The sequence below is a fragment of the Prosopis cineraria genome, unplaced genomic scaffold, assembly GCF_029017545.1.
Source record: "Prosopis cineraria cultivar Desert tree isolate PC_DT_omini unplaced genomic scaffold, ASM2901754v1 PC2, whole genome shotgun sequence".
Lineage (NCBI taxonomy): Eukaryota > Viridiplantae > Streptophyta > Magnoliopsida > Fabales > Fabaceae > Prosopis > Prosopis cineraria.
In genome coordinates, this window is record NW_026555333.1 from 45,087,323 (window position 1) to 45,100,181 (window position 12,859).

Here is a 12,859-nt window from a genome sequence, read left to right on the forward strand (position 1 = left end):
GGTAAAGGATGTACCGCACCAAAAAGCTGCCACCACGCGCCAAAAATGACCTTCCTTTCTTCTCAGTTCATTCTGTTGCTGAAATACTTGATGCCCTTTTAGCAGTTTACCCAAATGCTCCTCCAATGGCTAACATAATAACTTCAGATCTAAAATACTAATAACATAATAGTTTAAGCTTCATAACATAATTAACATAATAATTTAAAATTTATAACGTTAATTTACAATAACACATCAGTATTAATTAAGACCTATGATAAACAGTACCTACATGAACTGTATGGTATTAAAAAAATTTAATAATCAAAATTCATTTTGCTATGAATTTAAAAATTTAAAATTTATTTTATATATTTTAAAAATTCAGAATTGAACGCGCAAGCAATATTTCAGAGCTTATTTTATTCATTAATATTTAATTGATTTATGTATTCTAAAAAAAGTTCGTGAAAATTTTAATTTTTTAAAAAATTTATACATCTTTTCCATCATACTTTTGAAAGTAATAAATATAATATTTAATTTATTTAAAATACTTTTATTAATTGCTAATAAAGTAAGGATATGATTGAAAATAAATATATATATATATATATATAACACATACTCAATGCTTTATATTTTAAAATAAATAAAGCTTATGAAGAATGACTTATATTGTAATTATTTCTTTTCAATTTGAAGGAAATTATATGGACCTGCAGATTAATTTTTTATTAAATTTATTTTAAACCTAGCTAGTCTAATAAATATTAAGTTAAGCATAATCACACCTAAATGGACTTATTTGGATAGTGAATTTTGCAAAGAAGTGAGAAGGAATTTTTATTTTGGGTGGCTCGAAAATCATGTCATAGATACTACTTCAATACAATTTGCATTTTGCAAAAGTTACGCATGTTTTTATCAATATCGCCACTTCAAATTCGAAATGGTTAATAATTCTGGTGGAAGATAGCTTTTCGGGGTAATTATATTTTATAATTAATTTATAAAACGACCATTTCTATTTATATTTGAGAAAAATAAGAAATTGAGTTAAAATAATGTTTAATACATAGACTTGGATAAATAATTTGAATTTCTCTGATAGTGGAAGTTGACAAGGCTACTGCCAACTTGCTTCAATGTATCATTGCAGCCTTCCAATTTGGACCTCTTCCCTCCTGCTTTGAGTAAATGCTGAATTCATATATAGCCCATTTGGTTCAATTTTATGAACCATGATTACATGTAATCCTCTGGTGATTCTTGCTATTTGGTTGGACTTAGTAACTTAAAAGGGATTACATTAGATCATCCTAATTTTCTAATAATCATAAGATTGCATCTGGATTACATGGATGGACGCTGTAAATAGGGATTACAGGGTTGGAAAAAGACACTATTAACCTTAAAAAAATGAAAACGATGCCTCTTTCACTCCCACTCCCACCCTCCATGGGCAGTGCCACATATAAATTAGGGGCCAAATGCATTCCTTTAGATTTGGAAAAAATTATAAGGAGAGTTCATATGTTTCAATACTCTATACTCCTTAACTCAAACATTTTGCACCTCTTGGTCCAACTTTAAAAATGATTAGGTTTCAAAAAATTTTATACTCTCTCAAGGTAGAGCCGATCCCTCTTATTAAATTGCCAGAAAAGCATCCTGTTTTTAGTGGGGATTTTGAATATTTTTAATATTTTGTGGTATTACTTATACTTTTCACAAAAATGGTATTACTCCTACTTACATTAAAACAGGTAAATAGATAGGATGGGGAAATGAAATTATTATTATTATTATTATTATTTATACATTTAAAAGGAAATTGCCATGCATCTTCCTAACCCAACTTGCCCTGGGTGCAAAGACATCCATTTAAGCATGTAGGTCCGGCCATGACTATTGACCCCGCCCAAAGGTGATTAGTTGATCGCAATTAATGTTGGAAAATCCGGTGGAAAAATATCTAAAAATCACAATATAAATTATTGTTTTTAGTTCTTTAAGCAAGTTAGTTAAAATTTTAATTTTTTAAAAATTTATATATATTTTCAATCTTATCCTTGAATGTAATAAGTATAACATTTAATTTATTTAAAATAATTTTATTAATTACTAATTAATAAAGTAAGGGTATGATTGAAATATATATATATATATATATAAAACACCTATCGAATGCCCTATTTTGGGAGTAAAGCTTGTATCATTAATTAGTTTATGTAAAATATTTTTTGTAAATACATAAACTACCTCTAAATGTTGGACCGGAAAAATGGAACGTGTCAAAAATTATCTTTGTGTACTATCAAATCTTGCACAGCTCATAGCACATGACACTTGTGTCATGGCACGCGGCAAAGAGGGGAACTAGTCCCTCTATTTTTTCTTTTTTCTTGTTGTTTTCAAGATATCAAATAGTATCCTATACTTTTGTAATTGTATTTTGTTTTTGACTTAATGAAGTCATAATTGAATTGTTTTGTAAAGTTTAAAATTTGGAATTCCTAATTTTTGAGATAAATACATTTGGATTTTGAAATACTTCTAAATGGTTAAATATGGTTAGATAATCTTTTTGAGTTAGTTCTGGTAATTATCAGTAATGTGCTTGATTGAGAATTAAATTAGTAAGGCGGCACTACACTTGTACTTTTTATTTAATAATTTTTAAAATCATATCAATGTGATTAAGTGTCTTTTTAAATTTCATTTATTGGAAAAAGTGCTGTATTTGTTTTAGAATTTGTAACCATAACTCTAGGGATGTGTTTTATAAAAGCTAAAAAACTAGAAATGTACATAAAATAGTAAATATATAAATAAGGGTATATTTGATAATTAATAATTACCCTCTTCTTCCTCCCCTTCTAAACTAAATAAAAATTATTAAAACACCTCCCCTCTCTTCCTCTTTCCCAAATAAAACAAACAATATGTTGATGATTTGTAACTTGGATAAGATTGCTCTTATAATAATATCTTGCGCAACATTCTATTTTTCATTTCTATTATACAAGAAAAATAAAAATGTCTTTCGATGTCAACGAAGGACGGGAAGAACATTGAGCATTGAGTTACATTCACGAGGTTTATTTGAGGGATCCGTAATCAGGAAGACAGAGAAATGATATTATTATCAGATAGAGGAATTAATTGCTCTACATCTTCATGTACCATGCATGTCAAAAAAAAAAATTGATCCAAAACAATGTGAACGTGTGATTGAATTCCAAATATCCAGCTGGTTTGCAAGTGCAATGCACGAGCAATTAAAGGAGGACCACGAGATTGTGGTCAATGCGTGCGTCCACCATATTGCAAACGACAAGATAAAGGGGCCATGCTAAAGCTTAAGCTAGGTAACTTTATTCACTATTCTCACCAAAAAGCCTGTTATGTGTCAAAAAGAGAACAAAACAGCCTGTTCGTCGGTGAAAAAGGACACGAAAAATGATCCACCCATGTGAAAACGGTGAAGAAAAAAGTAACCAAAGGGTAAAGTATTTTTTTTTCCCAAAAGAAAAAGCTGCCTCCATGCACCGAAAAGAAAAATATGGGAAAATCACTGATGAGCTCCATAAAAGGTCGGAGGGAAAATACAAACTGTTCTACTTGTACTGATTTAATGTTGTGATTATTTCTTATTTTTTATTCATTTTAATATAACTCATCGTTAATTTAACAATTCATTGTGAAAAGTAATAGAGCTTATAAACGTGTTAGTCATTTTTAAATCCTTAAAATTATATTTAAAAAATATATAAATTAACGTCACAAATAAATAAAAGATAAAAGACTTGAAATAGCAAAATAAAAGCAAATAAATTAATAGCAAAACACACTAAAAGCATGTATAGAGATCAAAATTTATATTTTCTCAAAATTCAAAAATCCTACAAAATGAAATTTTTTTTTTCAAATTGCATAAATTCTGGTATAAATATTTTTTATTATCTAATTACTTTATATTGCCATGCTTTATTTTTTAGATCATGGATAATCAAGTCATTAGACAACAAAAAATATTTACATTTAAAATATTTTTTTTTTTGGGTCTCAATAAGTCTTTCAATAGTTCAAAGCTTTCATTTTATGGCATCTTTAAATAATTTTTTTTAAATATAAAGCCACGGTAAGAACTGTATAAAACATATAAAAATTAAACCATATTAGAATTTAAGATGATTCTACGTTTTATAGACGGATTAGTAAAAATAATAAGATTATAATTGTCTTCAGGAGCATCTTTAAAAAATTAGAATATTTACGTGGTGTTCCACAGTTATTTTTCGGTCTTCACATATCTGGTTAAAGGGACTTTAATTTTATCCAAAAAAAAAGGGGGAACATTAATTGAAAGTAGAAATTTGCAAGTGACCTTACAAAAGTTGATGATGACTATTGACCCCAAGTCAAGCTGGTTGGGTGTTCTTGATTTGCTCCACCCACAATCTTCCTTCTTCCCAGTTCGTTCAGTCGTCGCTGAATATTTCATTCCCTTTTATCAGTTTGCCCAAAAGCTCCTTCAATGGCTGCTCCAGGTCCTTCCTCTGCTTCATCTTCTCCGACGAAGTATCATGTTTTCTTGAGTTTCAGAGGCACCGACACTCGCACCAACTTCACCGATCACTTGTACGCTGCTTTGCGTGGACAAGGAATTGAAACTTTCACCCTCTGTTTTGGATGGAAAAGAAGTCGAAAGGAAAGAAAATGAGAGAAAAAAATAAAAAAAAAAGAGAAAACTGAAAAAAAAATATTATCACTTGTTTGGTTTGGATGGACAGAAAAAAAATAAAAAAAAAAAAAAATGAACAGATATCGTAATAACTATAATGTCTTATATCAAAATATATCATATAATTAAATTTGTAAAAATAAATTGAAAGCAAAAATTATATTAAAATTAACATAATCAAATTAATTTAAAATCAAATTATTTGTTAAAAATATATTTTTATATTATATTTTAAAATCAAATAATTAAAATTAAATTAATATAATTCTAGACACTTGATCTAGCCAATGACTAAATTATTTATTTAAATAGTTAAATTAATGTAATTCATAATTATAAAAGTTAAAAATTATAAATCAAACTGTTTAATTAAAATTAAATTAATATAATTAAATAGTCTTTTGACAATTAGAGCGTGAATAAATAAAAGAGAGAAAGAGGATAGAGGGTGAAAAAAAATTTTACTCCCAAAATCTCTTAACTTTTGAAAAGAAAAGTTGAAAAGAAAAAATAATGAATCTCACTTTTTTTTTCACTTTTTCTTTCCTCTCATTTTTTCTTCCCTATCCAGGAAAAATCTGTTTTCTCTCCTATTTTCTCTTCATGTTTTTGTTCCTCCCATATTTTCTTTTCAACCAAATAGAGCATCAAGGATGATTTAGATCTTCACAGAGGACACGTTATTAAGGACGAACTCGGCCAAGCTATGGAGCAATCTATGTTTGCGATTGTTGTGCTCTCCGCGAATTATGCTTCTTCCTCTTGGTGTTTGGATGAATTGCAGAAGATCCTAGAATCCAAAAAGGACTCCGGTCAAACAATTTTTCCAGTTTTTTATGGCATAGATCCATCTGACGTGCGACATCAAAACGAAAATTTGCTACAACTTTTGAGACCCATGAAGTTAGATTTCCACATGAAGTTCGAAGATGGATAGAAGCTTTAACGCAGATTGCTAATTTATCTGGTTGGGATACAAGAAATGAGTAGGTTATCATTAATTCCTTACCTTTTTTTTTTTTATATTCCCACAATTTTACTTCTTAGTATGAACACCATATTTTATCCGAGCATTGTTTTTAATAACCAAAAAATATAAAAATACAAAAAAAAAATTTTCTTTTTGGATTATATTTTCAAATATATATATATATATATAATATAAAAATAAAATTTAATCCTTTTAAAGATCATGTATCTTTTAAAATAAAAAGATTAATTAAAATTAAAAATAATAACCTTGCTTAAACTTCTTTTTTAAAAAAATCTCTTTCAAATTATTTCAATAATAAAAAAATTATGAGAATCAATTTCTTAAAAATTAATTATTTTTAATTTTTTTGGTAGATCTAATTGTCTCCCTCATATGTAGTAGTAATAATAATAATAATTGAAAACTAAAAGAAAAGAGAGTTAGGTTTTTTTTAAAAACACCTCTGTCCATTTGTCCAGATGCAGTGGGAAGCAAATAAAAAAAAATAGATAGAGATCACGCATGTACAGGTTCCTCGTCCAGACGCACCAGAAAGAAAACAAACTGAAACATGCACACGAAACACAACAGAGATGTAGTAGAAAGGAGATAAAGAAAAGGAGAAAATAGAGATCAAACCATGCTCAGGTTCTTCGTCCAGACGCAGAACCAAAAAGAAGCAAAAGAGAGATTGAAACGTGCACACAAAACACACGGCAAAGACGCAGAGGAAAGCGAATATGAACTAAAGGTTTAAACACTAGAAAATCTAGTGTTTAACCAACAGTCCAGCTCTTCGTTCAGCGCAAAACCAGAGAAAGAGAAAAGGAAAAAACAAGGGACCAAAGCTTGCACATGAAACACACGACCGAGAGACATGGAGAGCAGCTACAAAGGGCATCTTCCTCAGCGTAGGAGACGCATACTTGCACGAAAGGCACAGAGAAAAAGAAACCAATAGTAGCAGACAGCAGACCTGAACTGTTTAGCCACACGCAAGGTGAAACGCAGAACAGAGCAGAAACGTAGCCATGCAAAAACGCAGCGAAAGAACACCACACTTTTAGGCTGAAAACAAGGACAGTGAAAAAGAAGATAAACACAGAGAGCAGAGGGAGAAAGCTAATCTTTCAGCCGCACAGCAGAGACGCATGAGCAAAAGAGAAACACAGAGAGAGAGGAAAACGCAGAAAGCAATTTCACATACACACATGCAAACAGAAACTCAGAGAAAAGAAGAAGGAAACGTGCACGGCAAGAGGAAGGAGGAGCTTCAACTATAAAAGAGAGCACTTGTGCAAGGAGACGGAAGAGAGACGAGAGTAGTAGTCCGAAGAATAAGAACACCAAAAATGAGAGCAGCATTCCGAGGAAGAAGAACACCAAAAATGAGAACACAGAGAGAAGAGGAAGAATGCAGAAAAAGTAGAGTACAAAGAAAGAGAAACAGAGTATGAGAAAAAGAAACAGAAAAAAAGGAGAAGAGAGAAAGCAGACAGAAAAAAATAGAGGTTGAGAGAGGAGGAAACTGATACGAAGAGAGAGAAAGAGAGCTGAGACTAAGATGAAAAGAGAGAAAACTAGAAAAATATACTGAGGAGAAGAGCACAAAAATCACAGAAAAGAAAACACGAACGAGAAGAAAAGGAGTAGATGTCTTTCTCTGTGTCAAAGGAACAAAGGCAGTGTCTTGCTTGAGAAAAGAGCAGCATTTTGATTCAGAACTAAGAGCTAGCCATCCTTTTCCATCAGTGCAAGAAGTCTGAGTTGTCTTTCTCCCTTCTCTGCTTTACTACTTGTTACCCCACACCTGTCTTTTGCTTCATATCATCCTTGTTCTAAAACCTGGCAACAGATACGTGAGTATATTTGTATCATGAAAGGGATCCTTGATGATAACTCCTCGTATTTGAAATAAAAATTTTTTTAGAGGTTTTAAACGTTCAAGTATGGATGGGAAACATTTGTGAAAATATTTGAAGAGAAAATAGCCCTGTAACATTGTTTTTTTTTTCTAAATAATATTGCATACTTTAAATATGTTCTAACATGTGTTTATATGCTGTTACAAATGAGATTGATTTAGTTATGATACTTTAGTACGTATTGTTGAGCTAAGTGATAAGAAGATTCAAGTTTGTCTTCTAGTATGAAAGAATATTAATCAACCTAAATTTGATTTCTATTTCTTTATTTCTCAAAGTCATACATTATTATGTGTTTAATTTTCATTTAATAATAATTGATTAATTTTTGAAGATAATTTTGATTTTACATGACACCATTTTCATATGGAGATTTTAAATGTGTGGTTAAATGAAGGAGTTTGTTCTTATTATTTTACAAATATAATCAATTAAAACATTTGAATGGTATTGTGAGAGATTTAAAAAAAATCTCTGTAGATATTCAGCTTAATCGTCTCATTGTGAAGGATAATAAGTCCTCGCAAATGTCGTGGTCATTAACTTAAAATAAATAAATAAATAAATTTTGTAAATAAAATTATAATTATTTTTTTATAATTTAATTAATTAATTAAATTAATGCATTAAATATTTTGGTCTTGTGAGATTTTTAAATATCCGTCGACCTTTAAAATAATCATTTTATTGTGAAAGTCAATAAGACTTCGTAGGTATAGCGATTGAGATTTTTATATTTTAAAATACAAATTATATAATTACGTATTAAAATATTTTTTATATAATATTTAATCTTTTATGGTGTGAGGATTTTTGATCTCCGCAGACATTTAGGATAATTATATTACCGTAAAATTCAATAAGACTTTGAAGGTATGATGATTAAGATTTTTTTTTAAAAAAAGATAAGTATATATCAATGCACTAAAAAAATAATTAAAAAAACTTAAGTAAATAAACTAAGTTGTTAAACTCTTTTATCATGCGAGAATTTGTATTCTTCGCAGATATAAAGAATAATTGTATTACCGTATGAGCCAATAAGGCTTTACAGGTATAATAGTTAAATTTTCGATCATAAAATATAAAAAACAAAAAAAAATTTTAAACCCTTTACCTTTTTTTTTAGATTCAAAAAATTGAGAAAATGATTGAAATTAAATCACTTTTTACAATTTAAAACACACATATGAAAATTTTTAGAAATTGTTTTATTTAAAAAATGGTGAATTATTTCTAATTAATTTCTTCTCAAAAATATTTTCATCAACAATTACCAATCCCGAACTACGTGGACTTTGATCCCCATCGCTGGGTAAATAGGCCTCAAAGTCAGATTCTGAGTTAAGTCCTCCCCATAAATAAATAAACATTTTTCACTTAATTCTTATTATTTTTATATCAAATATATGAATATAAAATGGGTAATTAAAATAATTTTAAAACCATATTTATATAGCACAACAAACTTCAAGTAACTGTTTTTACAAACAGGTATTGTGGGGTGCCTAACACCTTTCCCACACTTAATCGACTCCCAAACCTATTTTTTGTTTTTGCAGACCACACTTATCCACCTTTAAACGGTTTTTCAAGATTTCTCTCAAAATTTTGGTGGCAACTCTCATTTCTTCAGTCTTCCTTACGAAGGTCGGAACCTCCGCTCTCGCGTCGTCCGCATCGCATTTCTGAATGCGACACTTGGTGTTTTATTTTTTAGTTTCTTTGTGTTTAGATGAAATATTTTTCATTATTATCTATGTGCGACTTTTTTTAATGACAAGTAAAAAATATAATACAAGTCATTCAACTTCATTTACCATGCGTATAGAATTTCATTATCCGATGCATGGTGTGCATTTATAATACAAGTCATTCAACTTGGTTGTGGGTTACAAGACATTATTCATTGATCATGTAGTAATTTCTTTAATTATTTTACTCATCATATAGCAATTTAATATGTGTTCATTCCTTTCATCAAATTAGTTTAAATATAAATCTAATTGGAATATATCCATATATTCTCCATCTAAAATGATGGACTCTTTCTAAACTAGATTTTTAAAATGTATAAGTTTTGGGAAAAAATTGATCCGAAACAACGGTGTGAGAGGATTCCAAATATCCAGCTGCTCAAGTAAATGAGGACCAAGAATAATAAATGGGCCATGATAGAGCCTTCTTTTCACCTAGACTGAAAAATATAATCACATTCTTAAAATAGAGGATACAAGTAAATTAAGTTAACAGCTTCTCATTGTTCATCAACTTTTGACAGTAAGGCAGTAAATGATCAGAAGTAAGAAAATCATCAATCGAATTACAAGCAACTGTAGCTAAGTAGTGAGCATAAAAATTAGCTTCTCTTTACATCAACTATATAGTCACGCTTAGTCTCTATACAACAAAGATCTAACATTGGCAAGAATGTTAAAGTAGGGTTGTAATTGAATGTCATTTCTAAAGAGAAGGTTAATTATTTCGACACAATCATTAAACACTCTAACCTTACTAAAACCCTTGCACTTGCACTATAAAGGTACAGAAAGATAGCGGATACTCCTTCAATCCTTTTTATTAGTAACTAGCATTTATTCTTGTATTTAGCAATTCAACACTTAAAATTACTTTACCAACCATTGCATTAGATTCAAGTTCTTCAAACTATCCAAATGGCACTAATTTCATTCCAAAACAAATATAATAATTACTGTTCACACAAGAACTAAAAGTTCAACTAAATTATAAAATAAATAGACATATATCTAATGTTAAAAATTTGTTAGACTTTAAAATAACTGGAATCACTATGAGAGACTTGGCAGAAATTCTTCTTAATCAAAATATACCACCAATCAATCAATTAACTGCAACTTATATATAACTCAATCAATTAACTGCAACGTTTATATATATACATTTATATATACACATTGTATCTTTTGCTTACAATGCAAATTTTCTTTGTTGAGAGAAAATTGCATGACTTCGTTATGATTTAATATGCATTAACAGTCCAATGATATATATGGTTTAGACCTTTTGTAATATAAGTTGATTTAATACCTTTATTTTTTAAAAAAATACAAGTTATTCAATAATTTTTTACAATAACTCTAGACTAAAAAAATTTCGACATTTTGCATAATATGTTGTGAGAAATCAACTTTTGTGTATACAAGTGTTCTTTAGAGTATACATGGAACTTCTCATATTGCGAGAAACCCCTCTTGTTCTTTTGAACTTGAAATGTGTCATTCTTGTTTATAATTAACCCAAAAATACATGCAGGTAAAAGGAGGGAATGGATGTTTTGAACAAAAGCTATTTCACTTTGGAAGTGTCAAAGTTGCAAAAGAACTTTGACATATATGCCTCAACTAAGCTCAAAAGAAGAGAAAATGAACTGTGGACCACATGGGTAAGGCCGAGCACATGCTTCGAGACGAATATGTAGCAAAGGTGGGGCATGCAAATTTTCGCGGTTCTGGTGTCCAGTCCGGCCACTCCCACCCTGGTCAAACGTTACTTTCTTTGGCTTCTATATACACTGCCATTTAAAGGCCAGGATGAAAATGGAAAAGTAGGTTTTTTTAGGGTAGTGCGGCATTTCAAGCTTCCATCATCAGATAGTACTGACGTGAAAGAAGCAGAGTGGATAATTGAGGTTAATACTTTTAATAAGCTTATTGTTTTATTTAAAATATATCTATATTATTCAGAATATATTTAAAAAATTGATTTAAATTTTTAATATTAAATTTAAATTATTCATATTAAATTTAAACTGTCAGATTAATAAATTTATTTTTATATATGGAACAAATTAAATGCAATGCCCGACTGAAGGAGGACAAGAGATTGTGGTCAATGGCTGTGTCCACTATTATTGCAAAGGACAATAATATAAAGCGACCATGCTAAAGCCTAACCTAAGGTAGCCTTATTCATTATCCTTGTCACAATGTCTGTTCTGCACCAACATCAAAACAAAACAGCCTGTTCATCAGTGAAAAGGGACCCACCCATGTGAAAACGCTAAAGAAAAAAGAAGTAACCAAAGGGTAAAGTATTTCCCACAACAAAAAGCTACCTCCCCGCACCGAAAAGAAAAAATATGGGAAAAATCACTGATGAGTTCCGTAAAAGATCACGGGGAAAATACAAGCTGTTCTCCTTAAATTTATTTTGATATTAATTTTTATATTTTTATTTGATTGTCGCAAGTTCCTTAAAATTCATATGTATATATGTTTTTAATGTTACACTTTATCATCAATAGTGAAGTTAAACTAACTCATAAATACATAACTCTGTTTAATTTTATTAGTGAATTGATAAAATTATGATAAGTTAAAGCAAAATGAATACTAATCTTTTTATCTATATACTTTAATTGTGTGTTTTTTTTCTTCTAAAACTTTATCCATTACACATTTAAGGATTTTAATTTAATGTTATCATTATTTTTTTTTTTCAGTCATTTTTATACAACTCATCACAATTTTAATAAATTAATATAAAAAGTAACAAAATTTATGCACGTTTAGTTTAGCTAATGTTAAGTCTTTATGGTCTCATTTAAAAATATAGGGATTAACAAACTTGAGAGACTTGAAACTACCACATAAAAGCATAAGAGTTAATACTAAAACACAAAAAAATGTAAGGATAAAAAAATTATATTTTTTCAAAATTCAAAAGTCCTACAAAATGAAAAAATAGTTTTGAAATCCCAAAAAGTTGTGGTGTAAATATGTTTATTATCTAATTACTATATATTATCATGATCTGAAAAAAAAAGTTGTCAACAGCGTAATTAGACAATAAAAAGTGTGCTATTGTTAATTTATGCATGGCATTTTCATCCTCTTTCACTTGATATGTTTTTTTATCCCTCATCATCTTAAGTTCATCTTCATACACGTTTATTACAGAGAATGAAAAAAAGTTCAAAGCATGTGTTTGAATATAGCACAAAAATTTGAAGCGAAGTGACACCTAGATTGCTTTTCGAAGATAAAAAATTTTAGACTTTTGAACTTAAGTAGCATTCTTCTTTCACAAAATCTCAATGTTCTTCCCGGTGTATTAAAATTTCTCAGATGGAATTCTTATTCTCTGAAATCTCTGCCATAAATTAATCAGTTACATAAGCTTGAAATTATTCAATTATGTTATAGCAACATTAAAAGATTATGGAGTGGAGCACTGCTATGTTTTTCT

The 12,859-nt window shown here is 29.3% G+C and overlaps 1 long non-coding RNA gene across 1 annotated transcript; it reads right to left on the reverse strand.

Moving 5' to 3' along the window:
- Positions 1–4,226: 4,226 nt before the first annotated feature.
- Positions 4,227–5,791, reverse strand: LOC129298835 (uncharacterized). Its single transcript, XR_008590427.1, has 2 exons — positions 5,257–5,791; positions 4,227–4,671 (listed from the first exon to the last, which is right to left on the reverse strand). It is a non-coding gene; the product is annotated as an uncharacterized LOC129298835 (long non-coding RNA).
- Positions 5,792–12,859: the final 7,068 nt, after the last annotated feature.